This window comes from Antechinus flavipes, chromosome 3 (genome assembly GCF_016432865.1).
Source record: "Antechinus flavipes isolate AdamAnt ecotype Samford, QLD, Australia chromosome 3, AdamAnt_v2, whole genome shotgun sequence".
NCBI classification, from domain to species: Eukaryota; Metazoa; Chordata; class Mammalia; order Dasyuromorphia; family Dasyuridae; genus Antechinus; species Antechinus flavipes.
Window position 1 is genome coordinate 359,078,773 of NC_067400.1, and position 22,568 is coordinate 359,101,340.

General features: G+C 34.2%; 1 protein-coding gene across 1 annotated transcript in view; it reads right to left on the reverse strand.

Moving 5' to 3' along the window:
- The window catches only part of NCKAP5 (NCK associated protein 5), a 1,106,193-nt gene extending 1,091,563 nt beyond the window's left edge, over window positions 1–14,630 (reverse strand). The window contains exon 1 of the mRNA XM_051985772.1: window positions 14,234–14,630. The gene's annotated coding sequence lies outside the window, so the exon portion shown is untranslated. The remainder of the gene's footprint in view (window positions 1–14,233) is intronic.
- Between the last annotated feature and the right edge of the window lie 7,938 nt (window positions 14,631–22,568).

Below are 22,568 nucleotides of genomic sequence, written 5' to 3' on the forward strand. Positions count from 1 at the left end.
ACAAAACAATGAATCTAATTGGTACCATTTTCTGATCTCTGATGTGCAAATGTTCATGATGAAAATTTAACAAACTGGCCTAGGTAAACCAGTTTTAGCACTTACCGAACCCAAAACCCTCCAAAACCCTCAGTCATACTCCTAGGATACTAAAAATATAGCATCTCTGATTCTGGAAAGTGAACCCAGAAGGTTCTTATTACATAGAGAACAAGAAATAAAAACAATTTTTAAAGCCAAGTTTTCTGTTTCTGGATCAAATGATTTTTTTTATTGTGCTGCCTTAAAGACTTATATGTTAGTTATTATTATTATTATTGCTATTATTCTACCTACTTTATTCTATTTTGCCTCCTTTTCATTACATAGTCTGAAGAGATAAGAAAACCGTCTCTATGTTGTCACCATTGTAAAATAGCTTTACTAAATCTCTCTTAATTTCTACTCTTTAGATTCCTTATACAAGCAGTTAAAAGAAAATGATTACAGGATCATGTGATCAATAAGATGGAAGACTAGAAATATTCTAATGCCCAAAACCTTCCAATTTCTTTCAAAATTTAAATTGTACAGCAAAGGTAAAGCAACTTGAACTGTTTCCTTGATTTAGGACAACTGTAATATAAACTAGAAAATAAAATAAAATATTTCCTTTGGCTCAGTCAGTACCCCTTCCATACTGCTCACCAGTGTTGGACTATACTAGCCAATCTGAGGACCTAACCCAAAGACTTGTACCAAAATTTATCCTTCTAGTTTAGTGTTCTCTCCCTCTTTCTAGTGCTGTAAAGATTTAGGGTCCAACTTGTAGAAGTCTGCTGAGAGCATGATAGACAAGTATCGACACAGAATTCCTTCAGCCTAAATAACCTTTATTTAGGGCAACAAGCTAAGATTAGCTAGAGGTTTGGTAGTAGCATTATTTGCTATAGAAGTCTGTTTAGGAGAGTGGAGGAACAAAGGTAAAGGGATAAGACATGTGTCTGGGCTTAAAACAGAGCTCAAACCAATTTTCTACATGCTCCTCCTCCCAGAGCCTGAGAAATAGAGAATACAGAAATAAACCTCATACCACCAGCATAACAGCTTTCTATACTAGTAGTGGTGGGTCAGAGAACTGAAGAATAGTGAGCAGGACAGAACATTGGGACAAGGCATTATAAAAGGGGAACTATATAGGACTCCAGTATGGTTGAAGATATTATATTTTGTCAAAGGATTTTTTCCCCCTGAATATATTGATAAAACCAAGATTTTTGTAGCTTTTGTTATCGATATAGTCAATTATGATTGTAATTTTCCCAGTATTGAATTAGCCCTGCATGCTTGGTATAAATCCCACCAGAAAATAATGTCTGAGTTTTGTGATATATTGTTGTAGTTTACTTGCTCCTATGTTTTCAAATGTTTGCACTAATATTAATTAGGAAAATTGGCCTACAGTTTTCTTTTTATGTTTTTGTTCTTCCTGGTTTAAGTATCAAAACCATATTTTGATATATTATAAAATCATATATCATAAAAAGAATTTATCAATTTTTTTTCTAACAGTTTGTACAGTTTTGGAATTTTCCTTTAAATATTTGTTACAATTCAATTGTAAACCCATCTGGTCCTGGGAAATTTTCAGTTATGACTAATTCAATTTGTTATTTCAAGGTAGAGTTATTTAATTGTTCTATTTCATTTTCTGTTTATCTAAATAATATATATTTTTGTAAATAGTCATTCATCTCACTTAGGTTATCAGTTTTACTGACATAGAATAGGACAAAAATTCCAAATAATTGCTTTAATTTCATCTTGATGGTACATTTACCTTTTTCACTTATGATACTAGTAATTTGGTTTTCTTCTTTCATATTTTAATCAAATTAATTAACCCTTTACTTATTTATTTCCCTCCAGAAAACCAACTTCTGGAAGAGAATATGGAACAATATACTGTTCCTAAATGATTTAAAAGAGAAATGAAGATTTTAAGGACAAAAATTATGTCTTCAACAGCAAAATAATTGATAAAATAGAAATAATATAAAAATAAAATGAAATGCTAATTAAAATTATTCAGATTGCCTTTAAAGGGGGAAAAAAAGACCAAATCAGCAAACTCCAAGATATATAGTTGTTAAATTTAACAAATCAATCAAGAAAAGTTCTGCCGACTATGAAAAAGACCTTCAAAAACAAAAGAAAGGAAATCTGAAAAACACAAGACTATTCTGTACACATCAAAATATAGGAAGAAATGGAATAAGATGAAGAGCAATAGAGAAGAGGATATATCCCAATATGTCATATTCTGCAAATCTTAGTTCAAGTATAAATGAAAAAGGATAGAAATTTTATAATAAAGAGGTGTTGGAAACATTTTTAAAAAGAAAATCAGACCTAAAGAAATGATTTGCTTCTCAAACATCCTAGACAAGGGAAAAGTAAGAGAAATAAGGACTACAACAGTAACAGAATAACAACAGAAAAACCAGTAAGAAGCTTCTTTCTAAATGGAATACAAGGAGATAGAGATGAGGGAATGGCAGAGGTGGAAATAATAGTGAAGAGGTGGACCTGAAATGGTCAGAAAATGACAGTTCTTTATATACAAATCAATCTTTGGTTGTTGTGGTGTTACCTTACACAATAGGTGAAAGGGAAAAGGGAAGCAAGAAAATAGAGAGAAAAGTATGATGTGAAATTGGGGAAGGAGGAAAACTGTGCTTTAGTGATAAAAGGCATTCTTTTGATAAATATTTCTCTGGGTAATGAAAGATTTTCTTTTAAGAGATTGAAAGGAGGTTGTGCTGGATATGATCTGGAGAATTAAGTGCTTGAAAATACCATGTAGGCTACCTTGGGAGGAGACAAGTTGGAACTCCAACTGGATCCTGAAGGACTGGGGTGGAGGATAAATCCAGGAAGAAGAATTTAAGACAAATGGTAATGATGATGATAATAATAATGTGTTAAATTAGTAACAGTGTGCATAATTAGGGAGATACTATGGGGGATATCACTCTGAGATAGTAGTTCTCTTTGTCACCTGCTAGAATTGGCATTGTTCTGGCAATGTGGTACAATTTTAAAAAAGAGGGATTTCATGGGGCAAGGTCTACAAGGTAGGAGAAGAAATTACAGTCAGTGGAGAGTCCAGTTATTATTTCATGAGAACTATGGAGAACATTGAAAGGCTAGATAATTAAAAGGATGATGAAACAACAACAACAAAAGATGATTTAGGATACACTAGAAGAGAGGAAGGATAATGAAGAGTGTGAGAAAAATATGCTTCAGAATTGTTGTGGTTATTCAGAGATTTTCAGTACTGTCTGACTCTTCATTACACCATTTGGAGTTTTCTTGGCAAAGATATTGTAGCGATTTGGCGTTTCTTTCTCCTACTCATTTTATGATGTTATAAATGGGGTTAAGTGACTTGCCCAGGTTCATATAGTCAATAAGTGCCTGAGGTTAGATTTGAACTCAGAAAGATGAATCTTCTTAATGTCAAGCCAAGAATTTTATCCAAATCATTTAAAAACACAACAATGAATAGTACTAGTTGAAGAAGAAGGAGAGGGAAATATATTTGACTGAGAAAAAAGGAAGTAGAGGGGAAATTTTTTAAATAGTCAAAAGTAGGGGGGAAAAGTAACTTTTAAGAAAAATTTCCAAATGAAAAAGGGTAACAAAGGGGAGGGAGATTGAGAGTGGGAGGTGTAATGTCCGCATATTAAAAATCAGCCTGAGTCAGGAATTCAGGTTAAGGGAAAAATCTTCAATCTTTATTGAAGTGAAGAGGTGAAAAAAGATTGCGATAGCAATATGGGCAGCTGCGACAGGAAGCCAGCTAGCAGAGAGAGACCTGAGCTGAAAAGCCGTTGCAATGGCAATGCAAGCAGTCTCTCCTTCTCCTTCCTTTTCCACTCCCCTGCTTCCACGTACCAAAATCGTCATTTCCTATACAACACATCAGGACTTGCACAAAGAGTGGGCGGGGGTCATTCTTTCTCTAAGCTTATATATTAATAGAGTATGGTCCAATTACTATTTAGTCTCATGTGCTTGGGACCTCAGTGCATCAACTCAAGCCTCAGCCCATTACAGGGAGGAAGAAAACCATTTGTTATAAAGCTACATCAACATAGTACTGTGTTTACAGCAGAAAAAAAGAAGAAATCATAACTCAAGAAAAACCTATATTAGAGACAAAAAAAATTACTTTAACACAATTTTAAATGTGAATGGGTAAAACAACTTTTTGGCCCTCTCTTCATACAGAGAAGTCTAACTCTTTCTTTTTTTTTCTTTTATAGGATATTTACATTCCCTTACTGAACAATTTGGATTAAGTATTTGGTCATTGGGTATATATAGATTAATGTTAAGTAAAACACATACACTTTTTACATATATTTTATGCATTCCTAAGTTTCAAAACTTTTTCTGTATCATTTGATGGCTTTCATATGTTGTCTGTGACTTCTGCAAATCTCCCTAAAAATTTCCATTTAATTTTTTATGCAGACCTGCAATATACTGAAACCACAATGGGGAAAGTCACAATGTGCAAGGGATAACTATAGAGCTAAAAGACTTTTGACATCTTCTAAATGATACTGTAAAAACAAAAACAAAAACAAACTAACTGCATGTTTCTTAATACCACACAGAACTTGTACAAAAACTGACCCACAAAGATATTATAAACTTACAAAAAGGCAGAAACAGTTAATTTGTACCTTGATTATAACACACTAAAAATAGTCACAAGTTCACAAACCACAAACCAAAGACATAGTCCCAAATGGAAACTTTACAATGACATTCAAAATAATGATTGAGTCAAAGAATATACAAAAAAAAAATCATGTGAAAGAAAGTGATAATGATGAAACAACATATTAAAAAGTTCTGCCATACAGCTAAGGCAGTTCTCAGGAGAAAGAGCATATCCTCATACACATACATAAAAAATAAAAAAAGGAGGGTAAATGAACTGAGTGTGCTTTTGTAAGTTGGAAAGTCACCAAATAAACAAAAGTAAAACAAACACAAAAAAAGGAGAAATGGAAAATTAGAGGAGAAATAAATAAATTGAAAACCAAAAGAGGAATGATAAAACAAAGTTGATTCTTTAAAAATAATTAAATAATAAAATTGATAAACATCTAGCTAATTGAATTAAAAAGAAGAGGGCAGAAAATCAAATCAATAAAATATCAATGAAAAGTAAAAAAGAATAATCATATTTGTATAATTAGATGTCAACAAAGCACAGAACACACACACACACACACACACACACACAGGCACGCACAAAACACTTTAAAAATACAAAATATCAGCAGACTACGTAAAAAAAGTCTTAAAAAGCCAGATCAGAAAAAGAATCTACATGGAATCTACATGGAAAAAAATAGCAAAAACAGGAGGTGAGAGTGGAAGGGAAGTCTCCTGGTCCTGAAAGATTTATAGAAATAGTCTTTCAAACTTTTAAAGAATAATTAATATCCATTTTTATAATTTTAACCAAATAGTAAGAAAGTAACTATTACAATCCTTTTATGAGACAAATGTAATCCCAATTTCCAAAATAATAAATGATAAAACGTAGAAGGAAGGCTATAGGCCAATATCATTAATGTATACTGACTCAAAAATTCCAAACAAAATTCTGTTAAACAATAGCAATTTATCCAAGAAATTATTTATTATGATGAAGTATTTGTAAAAATGGTTCAACAGTAGGAAAGCAATGACCATAATTAATCATATTGAACAACAAAACATCCAAAACCACATGATGATCATCTCTATGATGCAGAAAAATCCATAGACAAACTATAACACTATCTTTTGACAAAAATTCTACAAAGGGCAGACATAGTGGGTAATTTTTAATGTCATAAAAAAGCATTTATCTAAAACCAAGAGAAAACAACATATACATTACAGATACACTAGAAATTTTTTCAGTAAATTTAGGAGAAAACAAAGAATGCCCATTCTCCCCATTATCATTTGATTTCATTCTAGAAGTGGTATCAATACCAATATCATAAGAGAAAGAAATTAAAAAACATAAAGATAAGTCAAGAGATAAAACTGTCCCTATTTGCTGATGACATGGTGATATATTGGGAAAATCCTAGAGAATCAACAAGATACTAATTTAGGCAAATTAATACCTTCAACAAAGTTTCATCCTTCAAAAATTAATAGCATTTTCAGTAACAATAACAACATACAAGAAGAAATAATAGAAAGGGAACTATCATTCCAAATAATTATAATATGCATAAAATTTCTGTGTTTCAACCTACTAAAGTTCACAAAAGACTTGTATAATTTAGTTATAAAATGTACCTTAAATAAAAAAGCAACTTTAATAGCTGGAGGAATATTCAGTGCTCATGATTAGGTTGTGGGAATATAAAAAAAGGTTGACAAAACTACCAAAAGTAATTGACACTTTTAAATATATCAGTCAAATTACCAAGGGAACTTCAAAGAACTTGATAAAATTATGACAAAATTCATTTGGAAAAACAAAAGAACTAGAATATCAAGGAAAATGATGAAAAGAAATACAAATAAAGGAGGAATAATATTTCCAGACCTCAGAGAACATTTTAAAGCAAAAGTTACCTGAATTATCTGGTATGGTATAAAAGTTAGAGATAGACTGATGGAACAAACAAGACAATGGAAAATCAGAAACAATGGAGCTCAATTATCCAGTGTTTGAAAAATGAAAAAAGTATTTTAAAAACCCAGTGAAAAAATACTTATTTGATAAACACTTCTTGGAATGTAGACTGATATAAATTAAACTCAGACCAAAATTTTACATGAGAGGTAATAAACACATATAACTTGATTAAAATGTAATAAGGAACAATTTAACTAATAAGATAAATATAATAAAATGTAGTAACATTGACATGCATTTTTCTAAGGCATTATACAGCCATCAGGAATTTTTATGTAAAGTTTACTGACTTTCATTTCTTTTTGAGTTTGACACCATTATAATATACTATATTCAACAATATATAATAAGGTCTGCAAGATCTTAGTACTAAAGATCATACTATTTTTTTAAAAAGAAGAGAAAAATGAAACAAGAAATACAGATGACTATAAAAGATAAAATAGACAATTCTTCATGATTACATGAAGTAGAAAAGTTTCTGTATAGACAATATTAGCATATCAGGAAAAGAAAGCAAATATTCAAATGTGGGGGGGAAACATTACTGATAAGAGTTTGGATTTGGAGTTCTATATATTTGTGTGTGTGTGTGTGTGTGTGTGTGCGCGCGTGTGCGCATATCTCTCTATACACACATATATAGTAAAGAAAATGTCAAATAATTAATGATAAGAGAAAATGTTTTTAAGTCAAAACAGCCCTGAGAGTTCACCTTACACTGCAAATTGGCAAAAATAACCCCAAAAAGGCAATAATCAATGTTGTAGGGGTTGTGGAATAATAGATACCATCTCTAACTCTTAAGAGAGTAGCTTCTTTTTGAATGCAATAACTACATGGATGAAATAACAAATTTTTTGAAGTATTGAGGTAAGGTATCTAGGAATCAGAAGACAACAGATAGTTCTGTCTTGTAATCTGCTCTGGTCAGTCCAAGCAGGGGTCCTCAAACTATAGCCTGCCAGCCAGATGTGGCAGCTGAGGACGTTTATCCCCCTCACTCAGGGCTATGAAGTTTCTTTATTTAAAGGCCCACAAAACAAAGTTTTTGTTTTTACTATAGTCTGGCCCTCCAACAGTCTGAGGGACAGTGAACTGTCCCCCTATTTAAAAAGTTTGAGGACTCCTGGGTTGATCTGGGTTCTGGGTAGCATATTTTAGGGAGAATATTAGTAAAGTGGAGAGCATACCACCTGAGGATCTGCTGGAGGAACCAGGGATGTTTAACTTAGAAAAGGTTTCTGAGGTGGTAATGGGTATCATGAAGTGTTTGAATGGCTATCACATAAAAGAGAGGTTAACTTTGTTCTGCTTAGCCTCAGAGGGAAGAACCAGGAATAATGGGTTGAATTTCAACTATATATATATATATGTATATATATATATAACTTATATTGTTTACATATTATATATTATTTATATTGGCAAAAATACCATCCCAACAATTGCTGTTTGACCTTCATTCTCAGAGGACCATGATATCAGAGAGGTGAGACCATGACTTGCAAATGAATAGGATTTAAGTAAAGGAGGACTATGCAAGGTCACCTGCCTACAGAGCCATTTGGGTATAGTAGCCAGATTAAAACTATACAAAATAGAATTAACTGTCTGGGATTAGGAGTAACTGAGTTCCCCAACATTGAAAGTCTTTAGTCCAAAACTAGGTGACCACTTGTTAAGCTTCCTGCTCCCATCCAAAACACTTTTGGGACATTGGACTAGCAGCAGCTGGTGTGTGTCCAGAGAATACCAATCTATGTTCATATTTATCTAAGAAAACTGCAATTTCAATTTCATCATTTGCATAATGAAAGGACCTAAATAGGCGATATTTTAGTTCTAATTCTATCATTGAACATTAAATGCTGATAAATTCACCAGGTGGAGAAAAAAAAAGTTAGCCACAAAGGAAATGACACGCCACAATTGTACCATTTACAAAGAATTTTCATATTTATTATTTCATTTTGTCCTCAGAAAGCCATGAGACAAATATTACTTCTTCCAATTGAGAGTTTAAGAAATGGAGGAACAGAGAACTTCAGTGACTTTTCCAAAGTCACAGTTAGTGCTAGGGCAAGGATTTGAATTGAGGAGTCCTGATCCCCAGGCCTATACTGTTAAATTTTCATTATGCTTTTCTTTAGTATTACTACTGATCCACTTAAACAGTCCTCATCCAGATCCAAACTGACTCTTATTGCAAAAAACACATCTCCAATATACCTCCTTTTTGTTTTCAAATGGTAGACTCATATCCCATTCAAGTAGCAGCTTTCTTTTTCAGTCAAGAATAACAATATTGAATTGATGCTTTCTCAATTAATTAAAACCAAATTAGAATGGAACCATCACTTAACTAGATTTCATGGTTGTTTCTTCAACAACATTCTACTTTGAGGGAAAAGTGACAAATGGTATAAATATCAGGGATTGAGGTCAGTCAAGAGTCAGCTCAATTCAAATTCAAATTCAGCAGACATTTTTAAACACTTATGTACCACGTTACTATAATGGTTTTTCATAAAATCCTTCCAGAGTTCAAGCTCAATTTCTTGCAACTTCTATAGTCCCATGCAAGTACTGCTAACACTCCAAATTTTGACCTGCCAGCCCCATTGATGAGTGGAAAAAAGGAGAAAGTCAAAATCCCAAAACTTGAGAGATGGACAAGAAGTTAGTGGCTATTTAGTTCATGCCACAAACAAAATGAATTCACTTTCTATCATTTGTGACAAGTGGCCAGCTTCCATAAAGAAATATTTTCAATAAGAATTAAATGAAAAAAGGGATTGAGATCCAATCTTCAAATCAGAAAATTAAGTTGAGCAAAATATGCTATTCCCTAAGAGAGCTAATTAATTAGAGTAAGGAAAGGAGTTAGAGAGAGCCCACAGCCCCAAGAAAGATGACTTGGCACAGTGGATAATAGAGATGTCTTTGAAACTAGGAGAACCTGATCTCCAGTCCCATTTTTGACACATACTGGTTATATAATCTGGACAAGTCATTTAATTTTTTTTAGTTCTCAAGGAAAAAAGTGTCAAGCATTGTAGCTCATTAGTCATAGGAGGCCATTATCTTCCCAAGCACAGCATGAGATTAAATAGTAATTTTAAAATATTTAACAAAAATTTAATAAAATGCCCACAACATTACATTTTAAAATTCATTTATTATAGAGCTGCTGGAATCCTTTTGTATGGATTAGTGGCCTTGTTTCTATTGAATTTAATACTACTACTACTCAGTAATTCTCTACAAATGAATATAAATTGCAGTGAAATTGCATATATATATATCTGCAAGTATGTATAGATGTAAATGTGACTTATGATTCAAAGTCTATTTGCATAAGAATTTTCTCATTAATATAGACTTCTCAGTGTTCTGTACCTACATGAGTGGCAGAGTTGACTAGAGCTTGGGACCATATTTTTATAAAGATCTAATAACTATGATGCTGTTACAACTAGCCAATCTTGCTTGTTAGCTAAGCTTTGCTTGGTTGTATATGATTGATTGCTCTGTATAATGAATATGCATGAATTTTTAAAACATGCATTTATGTTCTGCATATACTTAGGTAAGTTGTCTTTGTAATGCCTTCTCAAGTAGTGTTCTGCCATGTCTTCTGTATATACTCTTAATGTTCCCTTAATGATTTTAGTTTCAACAATATTAGAAATTGGTTGCTTAGGAAACCAAGAAAATGATCCATGTGTTTTAAAAATGCTAAATTGTATAGTTAACAGGTTTCAAGGTTGGCCCCATAGATTTTTTGCAAATAACTGAAAAAAAATTTGTCCCAAGGGAAAAATGTAATCTATGGTTCAAACTCTATTTGCATAAAGCTCTTCTTCTTGGTGGAAGTATTATCCACTTCTCTGAGCCTAAGATGGAATTGATTAGAATTTAGGAAAGAAGGGATTCTGGTCTTCTGACTTCCAGTTTCAAGAAAGACTTTTGATTCCAGATTCTCTTTATCTACAATGACCTAAGGTCATTGTAGATTAAAGGGAATCTCTCTTTCTCTCTGTGTATGTATGTGCATGTACACACATTTATATATCTAGATAGATAGATATGTGTACATATATGTATATATTCACACACAAACATATACATACACACATCTGTGCATATATGTGTACATCTATGAATATGTATAAAATTTAAATGACTATTTATTACTGTTTGTATCATAAGGATAGAAGCTCTTTGAGAGTCTAGGCTGCTTTTTGCTTTTATTTTTATCTTCAATACTTATCAAGATGCCTAACAGAGTAATCACTTAAGAAATATTTGTTCACTTGATTTATTGAGTAATAATTATGTAGATTATAAATCTTACACAAAAACATTTTTAAAGAATGATAAAGATAAAATAATATTTAATCTTAAGGTCAATGGGGATCACTAGAATTTATTGAGCAGGGAAGTGGCTTTGGCAGTTATTCAGAAGAGTAGATTGAAGAATAGACTTGAGGCTATTAGTTCTATTAGGAGGCTGCTATAATAGTGATGACAAGAGGTGATGAAGACCTAGATGATGTAATTAGAATTAATTAAAGAGACAAGAGAGCTATTGTAAGAGGCAGAAATAAAAATATTTGGCAACTAAATAAATATGCAAAATGATAGAGAATATTGAATAAAGTTGTCAACCAGAGTGACAGAGATAGGTGATGGTTCTGCAGAAAGTAAAAAAGAATTCTGGAAAAGGGGAGAGCATAAGGGGAAAAATAATGTAATGAAATCCAAATTACAGATCAGAAGCTATTCATGTTTCTCATGTTGTCCATCTCAGTCCAACCCAAAATAGAAAGAGAGGTGATGGTGGAAATGGGTTTCTTATACTCCAATCATTGTTTTAAAGCATACTCCAAGGAGCATCTGGTATAATCAATCAGTGATGTGGACATAGAAGGTAAGAAGAGACATAGACATTTTATAATGGTACTCTATAGTTGCTGCTAAGGATATCTGCATTGCAGAAATTGGGGGAATGAAAACTTGTACATCAAAAGAAAGGGGTGACATGGGAAATGTAGCCGATGCTTATTTGAGAAGATCCTTATGATCTGGGGAAGGTAAGATATCCATTTTCTTACCTTTGATTAGTCAGTTTATATACCTCTTACAGTCCACAGCTCCAACTTGGGAAAACTCTCTTTTAGATAATCATTCACATATTATTAGTCAAGGTCTGATGTACCTAACTTCTCTGGGCCTTAGTTTATTCATCTGAAAATTCAAAGACTTAGAGTGTATGTTCTATAATTTCTCTTGCATATTTATAAAATATATCTCCTTGATTGAACTGAAAACTCCTTGATGAAAATACCGTTTTCATCCCTTAATTTGAGAAGGAGAAGTTGAGGGCAACAAGCAGAAGGAGGAGGAGAATAAGAAACTAGCATTTATGTAGTGCTTGAGAATTGCATACATTTTTTTTTTTACATTTTTACACACATTTTATCCTCACAATAATAATGATAGATAGATGCTATTATATCCATTTTACAGATGAGAGAACTGAGGCAAATAGAAAATAAATGACTAATCAGTATCTAAGGCAAAATATGGATTCAGATCTTCCTGCTTTTATATCCACTATTCTATCCATTGTACCACTTAGTTGCCTCTAACTGCTGACAATAGTTCTTAAGCCCCTGAAAATCCCTTATTGACTAATCCCAACACCCAAATCTATTTCCTTCATTACCAACCTGGTAGTTATTGAACTCATTAATCTATTCATCATAGAATCAGGCATGCAGGTACTTAGCTTGTTGGAGTTGGTCATCATTAGCCATTATTGCTCTTTCTTCTGTAAAAGTTTTTTTTTCTTTCCTTTTTTTTTTTTTTTTTTTAAATAGGCCCTTTGTTATTCTATACTGCTACAAATACTCTAGTCTATCTGGGTGAAGTGCTTCCTTCCCCCCATTCCCATGTATAGAACTCAGTGTTTCTCCAAGCTTTGGATCTGCCACTGGCAAGAAAGCTTTATTCGTTCACATATGTATTGGTTCACACAACCCCCATTTCATAAACACAACAGTCATTCAGTCTAGCTCCTTATTCACACTCCCACACATAGACACACATACTTGTGTGCGAACTGATGATCCCCCACAAGTTGCTCTCACACACAGAGGGTATAGATTTGCATGGGTTCTTTTTGAAATCTTTGGAGTTTCAACTTTCCTAGGTTCCTGCAAACTCAATGGATAAAACTGTGCAATTGCAAGATTCCTTAAAATCCCCCTTCCAGGCTGCCCAACATTTATTTTGGCAGCAGGTACCTAGACAGTTTCTGAAAGCCTCAGTTTGGCCTGGCCTCAGAGCTACTGGCACAGTAAAGATTAATAAGGCTTATTGAGCTGAACTCCTCGAAATGCAATGTGATCCTTTACCATGAAATGGGCAAGATTCTTTGTTTGCAATGAACAAAAGTGAAGCCAAAAAGAGCTGATTGTGACATGCAAAAATAGGAAACAATCAGGAACTGTGTATGTTTTAGGCTGGTAATTTGATGGCTAGAAATCCATGCCTTCTGCCTACTCTCTGTCCCATTTACAATTCACAAGAGTAGAAGATACAGTGGAATGATCTATAGAATGGTGCTTTTTCTTCATTTCTTTTTTCTTTTCTTTCTTTTTCTTCTTTTCTTTCTTTTCCTTCCTTCCTTCCTTCCTTCCTTCCTTCCTTCCTTCCTTCCTTCCTTCCTTCCTTCCTTCCTTCCTTCCTTCCTTCCTTCCTTCCTTCCTTCCTTCCTTCCTTCCTTCTTTCTCGCAAGTATAATGCATCAAAGAGACAGTGCATGTTGAATTGTTTCTTCAATAGATCAAGAAAGAGTAATTGAGAAGTATTACCTGATCTAAAAAATCTGTTTTAGGAATGATAATAAGTCAAGATAATATGGGATATATTCAAGTATTTATGTTTTTGCTTTTGAATATGAAGCTGTTAATGTTAGATTGATTATAAACTCACGCAGAAATCACTTTTCAAAGCTAAGGCATAAGAAGAATGGAATTAAACTTTTGAGAGACAGAAACAGAGAGACAGAGACAGAGATAGACAGAAAGACAGAAACACAGACACAGCAGAAGCAGGGGGGTGGGGAGTGGGGGAGGGAGAGACAGACAGAAAGACAGAAAGACAGACAGAGAAATAACTTCATCTCAGGTATTGGTGGGAAAGCAGAAAGTAGTTGTAAATCAAACAGAACACAGCACCAGACACCTCTATGCAAGCAGGTAGAAAGACGGGTCAGCAGACAGCCAAGCCTTTAAAACCCCTGGCAGCCCGGAATTGGGCCGCCCCGTACGGCAGGATAAGTCCTATCTATTTAACACAGAACATCCCATCGCGTTCTCCAAAAGGAGAAAAATCCCAGGCAAACATTCAGTTTGTCAATCAAAGAGCTGAGGCTGCCAGCAAGTCGTCAATTCTATGCAGACATAAACATTAAAGTGGGGGAGGGGGTAGAGGGGGCTCTGTCCTTACCTAAAAGGCATGGCAGACAGGGCAGCGCAGTGTTTTCGCTGTGCCCAACTCAGTGCTTTCTCTTTCATTGGGCAACGCTCTAAAGCTATTGAGGAGAGGGATTTTTTTTTTTTCGGATCTTCCTTCCAGAGTTTTAATCACTGACTTCCCCAGTCCGGGTTTAACAAATACCGCTGTCTTCTGTCAATATTTGTATGCAACACCACATCGGGCAGCCCGCCAACATACAGGGTTTCAAGAGGTAGGGGTAGAAAACTGACACCCTAACAAACACACTCCCGGCTTTGTGTCTTTTAAGGTGGTGCTAAAAGTGTCATCTTTGATTCTGACAGGAGCTAAAGATAGTCTCTTTTATGACTTTCTCCGCTTCCCCTAAATGCTCCGCTGGCTTGCGCGGGGAGGTGTGGTGGGGTTGGGGGGAATACGGGGTGTCCTGGGCAGAAAAAAAAGTTTGTTTTTTTGTCTCCTGGCCCCAAAGTTCCCCCTCACAATCACATGGCTTTCCTTTCCACCAGCTGCACTTTAAATGTATTTTAATTGGCTGGAATGTAGAAAGAATCCATTTGGCAGTCATTTACATTTGAAGCACGCCCTGGGCAGCTGAAACAGGCCCCAGAAGCAGCCGATTACTTCATCAAAAGCTGTACTTAGAATACCATTGACTCCTACATAACTACAGTGAACTCTATTCTATAGTGGGGGTGAAGTAATTAATAATTTTCTGTGAAAATTCTTCATTAATCTAAAAGCTTAAAAAAAAATCCTCCCTAACCCATTCCCTACACAACAGTTTCTCTGAAAGGAGATTTGATTTATGGCCCTAGGTTTTATTCCTCCCAAACACTGACTCTGTGAAGCATTGCAAAAAGGGTGTAAATAAGTTGGTTTGCCTGCACAGTTAATTTAAGTCATTTTCCTTTTGAATAATCCTCTGAGAAACATTGTTCTATTACTTCCTTACACTTAGCTATGTGCTACAATAAATATTGGCAATACTTGTGGCATTTCCTCTTCCTTTCCATTTTTCATAGTGGCTTACAATAATTATGCCCTCGACTCTGCTAGAACTTGAGACAAGTAAATTCACCTGGAGTCAGTGTTGGAAGAACATATATGCAGGATTTGTAAGCCTAAGAGTTAAAATCCTATACATGGGGAGAGGGCGATCCTATGCCACTCAGAAGAGAATACATATATACAAAAGCACAAAAGAGACTATTGAAAAGGCCATACATAATTTTTATTTTTTGTTATTATAAATACACAATCACAGAGAAAAAAAGTCATGTTTCAGTCTCTACATTGAAGCTATATCTATGTGGAAAAAATATACTGTGAAATTTATCTCAGGAAGTTTTTCTCCCATTTCTTTAAAAGTAATTGTGGTTCTCGAATGAGATAATGGGGCAGAAAATAGTGTGTTTTCAGTCTATTGTTTGGCAAAGATCAGGATGGGGGAGAGGGAAAGAGCATTACTTTAATTAGTTATGAGTTTGAACTTGAACCCTGAACAAAGAGGTCTTTCCAGGAAAATCATGGAATAAAATTAAATGGAAGAATAGGACACAAAGTATGTGAGACAAGGAGAAAGACAGCAAGATAACTGGATTAGTACTAGGAGTGTACCTGAAAAGAATGGACAAGTTCATTTCTTGTTAATGATGGTGTCCATATTCCCTTCCCTTGGCCCTCTCTTTACCCCATGTCATTATAGTTTCAGTCTCAGGGGTAATTAATTAAAAATTGTAACAAAGTTTCCATAGTAGAAAACATATGGAATTTGCAAGTAGAACTGACTGTGAACAGAGGCTGCTGAAAACCTTGCAGCTCATGAGCCACATATAAAAAGAAAAGATGAGAAAGTCATTTCTGTGACTTCCTTCATTCCTGCTCCAATGATAACATTAGAGAACAACAGGTTTTACCACTTCAGTATCCTCTTTACCCTACTTTTCCCTATATTGCCTGATATCTCTTCCTTTGAGCTAGAACTGTTTGAGAAAGAACTGTCTCTATTACTTTTAGAGTAGTATACAGAATTTTCAATACTATTAAACCTTTTTTTGACCAGCAGATTCTTTGTACTTACTAAAAGAGGTTGGGGTTTTCATAAATTATAGGTTTTACTTGGATCTGTTTTTTTTTTTTAAATCTTCTTCTTTCTATAAAATAGGAATACCTACATTCTAAATCCCATCTAATCCTTTGTAGCTAAATCTCATATTTTGTTGATTGATTCTTAAGGTAAATTTCAATCTTGCATCTCTCTCTCTCTCTCTTTCTCTCTCCCTAATTGTTTTATTATTTTTTCAGGGAACAGATATATTTTGATCATGAAACTTACTCCACTTTAAATCTCATCCAGAAATTAGAAGGGGTACAGTTTCTTCTTTTGGCTAGCAAGCTTTTTGCTCCTAGTAATACTGGTCTGGTCATTCAACAAAAATCCAGGGTCCACAATATTTAACCATTAAAATTTATGTGTTAATTCTTTGATTTTTATCATTCCCTTTACAAAATTTCAAAGTATATCAATCTTCCAACTCTAATTTTTTTTGTAAAAAAATTGGTAAAGCCAATAGCTACAATTAAGCCTTAATTTTCTACATATAATCTTTGCATTATTTAGGTATGAACCTGGGGCAGGTAGGTGGTGCAGTGGATAGAGTACCAGGCCTGGAGTCAGGAGGATCTGAGTTTGTTGACAGACATTATCATGAAAATTACAAAATTTATGTTTGGTATTTTTATTGTTCATTCCAATTAAAATTGTTGTAATCAATGGACATATCATTTTACCAGTTCTGATTATTTAATTTTGCATCAGTCCACATAATCCTCTATGCTTCTCTGAACTTTTCATATTCATCATTTTTTTATTTTTCAATAATATTTTTTAATATTTTATTGTATATTATATTTTATATGTTTACCACAATTTGTTTACCTATTCCTCCAATATGTTTGTCAAGAAATCCCAAATGGAGTCACAAAGAGTTGGAAACAACTAACTGATTGAACAGCAAAGGTTTGAAACTATGAACCAACTTTCTTTGTCATGATCCATTCTTGAGGCTAGTCCACATCGACTTTCACCTACAGTGAAATAATTGTGGAATCTTGAAAGTTGAAAGGAAACTCAGAGGTCACCTCCTCTAACTTGTATCTAAACTACAATATGATGAACCAGATCCCTAGAAAGTGATCATTAATCTTTGAAGCTTCAGTTGTAAGTAACTATTCTCTGCTCTTGCAGTTCATTTCACTTCTAATTGATTGTTATTGTTAGGAAGTGTTACATGTCTGAGACCAGATTTGAACTCAGGTCCTCCTGATTTCAGGGCTGTACTCTATCCACTGTGCCATCAAGCTGCCCCCTCTCATCTCAGATCTTGCCACAGATATTTATTACAAATGTTAAGTACAATGAAAAATGCTTATTATTTATTAGTATTATTATTAAACATTCTCAGTTAATTCAACCAATATTCCTATACTATGATATCCAGTCTATTCATCTTCCTAATGGCTAGCCTATCAATCCAAACAAGTTTGTCATTGTCCTTCCAAAAATATTCTATCCAGATCTAAATACAATATTCCACATGAGTCCATATTAGGTCAGAAATCAGTGAGAATGCACTAGATATTTTTTCTTTTTAAATGTTGTCTAAGCCTGAAGTACATTTTTGGCTGCCACTTCATCTTATTGATTTATCATATTAACATTAAATTCATTAAAAATCACAGTCTTTTCCCCTTTTATATGAATAAGTGTCTGGCCATTTCTCCACTATCCTTTTCTTGAAGAATTGATCTTTTTTAACTCAAATATAGGACTTAATATTTATCCCTATTAAATTTCATTTGAATTAATTTTGGTTCTCTTTACTAGTCTTTTGAGATCTTTTTTGCATCCTGACTCTTTCATTCAACATAACTCTTCTAACTTTAGGTCATTTGAAAACTGGAGATGCATCCATGCCTTTATTCATATTTATTTCTTTTATTCCTCTTAACCTCCCCTAATTAGCAAGGCATCCTTTGGGAATGGGGAAAAGGAAAAATAATTTAAAAGAGGAGGAATAACAATTCAGGAAAATTAACCATCACATCTACTGCATCTGAAAGTAAGTACAATATTTCACACACATATTCTACCAATTCTCCAGTGAAAAGAGGTAAGTATCTCAAATCTTTGTTGACATTGTCATGATAATTGCAAAATTTTAGTTTGGGTATTTTTATTGTTGTTCATTTAAAATCATTGTAATCAATGGACATATTATTTTTACCAGTTCTGATTAGATAATTCTGCATCAGTCCATATAACTCTCTATGCTTCTCTGAATTCTTCATATTCATCATTTTTATTGTTTAGTATTATTCTACTTTATATGTGTACCACAATTTGTTTGCCTATTCCTCAATCAATACTTTTCTGTTTGTGGTTCAATGCTTCCACAGCCAGAACTAGCTCATATATAAAGCATTCTTAAATAATCAAATTTCTACAATATACAGGTAGCTAAAATGCTTCATATGTAGCCTAATTATTGTAATTGTCTAATAGGAAAAGTCCAAGGGCCTATGGCTTGTTGATCCCTTTAAGGGTTGGCAGCATACTTGTCTTTGGATTGTAAAATGAATGTCCTTTGGTCACCTCTTGGTCTAAAAGTCATTAATTAGTATCTATCCTTCTCCTCCTTCCAGAGAAGTGCCTAGTTTTGAACTTTCTCACACATAGGTTCTAGTTTGCTTACATTTTGGAATTAATTTGAATTCCAGGAAGAAATATTCGATTTAATTCTTAAGCTCTACTATGTATAAGTCACTGCTTTCTAATGTAGAATAAGATCTAAGTCAAAGTTTCCTAAAGTGTAGTATACATATACCCAGCAGGTAGGTACAGTAAGCTGCTCAAGGAGGGGTAAGATAGATAGATAGATAGATAGATAGATAGATAGATAGATAGATAGATAGATAGACTTTAAAATCTGCAAATCATTTTTAGCAATATCATATTCTTTAATCTTCACAATAACCAGAAATGTAGATATCATTATCCCATTTTACAGATAACAAAACTGAGGCTGAGGAATTCCAGTACCACAGCTAAAATATTTCTGAGGTGGGATTTGAACTCCAGTCTTCCTGGCTCCCGGTTCATTTCTATATCAATTTCATTATATTATCCTATTGAGGAACTTCAGAAACTCCAACATGACAATCAATGGTTAAAAAAAATTGTTATGTCCTTGGAAAAGCACATGCCATTCTAATTAAATATACTGAAAATGCTGTGATTTGTCAAAGTCAAGAACTTCATGATTCATTTGAATGTTTTCTTCTAAACATCTAACAATATTGTGATATCAAAAAAAATGGCATATACCAAATTGTTTTCTTAATGAAAACATTATTTCTTTATTTTGTTTCTATTCTATCTTTCCAGCCACAGAGATACCTTGATATTCTCCTTCATTCTTCACTCTCACTAATACCACATATCCACTATATTGCCAAGTCTTGTCATTTCAGTCTTTGCAACATTTCTCATAAACCTTTCCTTCTCTCTGCTCACAAAATCACCATCATAGTTCAGGTCTTCTTCCCCTCTCACCTGAACACCCTCTGTTTTCACCCCCACTTCAATTTTCTTGCCACTCTAATCCTTTTATAACTACCATGTTCCGCTCAGCAAAGCGATTTTTCAAAAAGCATTTGTTATTGTTCAGTAGTTCCAATCATGTCTGCCTCTTGGTGACCTCATTTGAGATTTTCTTGTTAAAGACACTAGAATGGTTTGCCATTTTCTTCAGCTAATTTTACAAATGAGGAAACTGAGGTAAACAGGATTAAGTGAATTGCTTAGGGCAACATAGCTAGCAAGTGTCTGAGATCTGACTTGAGCTCAGGAAGATGAATCTTCCTGATACCAGGCAGTTTTCTATTCATTGTTTCCCCTAGCTTCCTTCCTAAAGCTAAGTCTGACCATATCATCATTTACAAAATGAGCTCCAGCCAACAACACATATAATTTTCTCCCTCTGTAAACTGGATTTTACTATCTCTCTAGCCTTCTTTACACATTTACATTACATTCCCTTCTATGCATTCCACAAAATTACTACCCTGGCCAAGTTGGTGTTCCTCATACATAACACTGTCTCCTGCCTCCATCCTTTTGTAGTGACTGTCTTCTATGCCTAGAATGCTTAGTAGCCTTGCTTCTATCTCTTGGCTTAAGAATCGGCTTAAATTTTTGTTTCTTCAGTATGCTATCCTCCATCCCCTCACCCCATATCTGCTTGTTAGTGTCTTTCTATTTTAAATTTTCTTCTACCTACTCTGTATATATCTTATATGTGCCTAGTTATTTACATACTATTTTCCCCATTAGAATGTGAGCTCTTGGAGAGTAGGAACAGTATTTTTCCTTTCAGTTCTTTCTCTTAGAACTGTCCTCAGTACATAGTATTTAATAAGTGGTTGTTACTTATGGAAAACAATCTATTTTATTTTTATATTCAAGTGCATAGTAAAAACTAAATTTTTATTTCATTTTATATTCAATAGGAGGCACAGGAAACCTTCACTAAAATCAAAAGGATACGGAGAGGGGGAGTTGGGAACCCCTGAATTAAGTTGTCTTTCTCTTCTTATTGGAATTCCAAATTCTCTTCTATCTAGTCTACATATCTTATATATACTTAATTATTTATATGCTATTTTCCCCTTTAGAATGAGAACTCCTAGAAAATAGGAAGAGTGTTTTTCATTTTAATCCCCTCTCTTAGAACCATTCTTGGCATATAGTATTTCTGAGTCTGCTACCTGGATTGCTCCCCTGTAGTTCTGGATCTCTGCTTTCTAGGTGTCTCATTTTGGGGATTCCTAACTACTTGCTCCTAGCTTTTTTGTCTGCCTTGCCTGGTTTCCCTACTGTGCTCTAACCTGTGGAGCACATATAAACAGCTATTCTGGTCTGCTCCTCTGATTCTAGCTCCCTGCCCTGATTCTGCTGATAGCTCTTGGATCTCTCTTTAGTATTCTGGTCCACTTTCACATATACCCTTAGCCACTTTCTCAGATTCATTTGAATTCTTCCTGTGTCCATGATATACTGCTACAACTTTTGTGAAATTTAGAACAGTGAATATAAAAAGCAATTGTCCACATTATCCCACATGCAAGGTTTGATCATCATATCAACCTAGGGATTTTTGGAACACAGCATGAAAACTCTCCTCTATCAATGGTACAGCTCTCTCTATGGTTTCTAGAGCATCACTAAATTGGTGGGTCTAAGACGTAGAAGAGATTCTAAGTAGAGCTCCAATTGTGGAGCCTTTGGCCAGCTATCCATATAGTATTTCACAGTAACTAAAGGAATCCAATGCCATTCTGGGATGTAAGGAGCCACACAATGAATGTAAATTAGGACTAGAAGAAAAAACAGAGCTAGAAAAATCAGATAGAACCCAGCAGGCTAAGAATGGCTAATGGTTACAATCAGACATGTCAGTGCACATGTGTACTGGACTACACCTAAGAATATAACAGGCAGTGTCAGCAATATAGTGCAATCCCAGAGAGACTGGGAATGGAGGTAGTAAAGGTAAAAAAAAATCACTTCTAAGAGTATCCAGCTCAAGGCAATAACCAAATAGAAGCCAGAAGCAGGAGGAGAATCCAGGATCTAGAAATTTAGATTGGCAGCATAGTGACACAAATGTAAAGGACAAAATGTGGAAATATGATCTAAAATAAATCACAAGATCAAGGAACCATTTGCCCAAATAGATTTGAGCTTAATCAGAGAAGTAATTTACAATCTGTTTTCCTGAAAATGATATTCAGCCAGCGTCATTTTGAGCTCAAGCATCTGTGTTTAAGCCTAATTCCTTTGCCCTTCTGAAAGAGGTTCAGCTATGGACAGCTCCTACCTGCTATTAATGTTTTCTTTATGGGAAAGAGATGTATTTATAAGGCAGTTGAGAGTCTATGTTTTAGACATCATACATGGAGTCATACACTTCCAACATCAGTGCTCCCCCCAGCCAAAGACTACATCTGAGTCCCAAGAGTGATCAAAGACAGAAATGCTGCCCATGCAGCTGTGGAGCTATAAATAATCAGAAAAAAAAAGTGACTTGGAAATGATTATTATCTTGGGATATACCACCTCCTTTTCTCCCCACAAGACTCTGAGTTGCTTCTATAATAAAAACTGAAAATACCAGACAATCTTGGGCAATATGGTGTCTTTGGGGTACTCTTGGATCTATTAATTCTTTCTTCACAGATGTTTAATGTTTTACTATAGATCTCT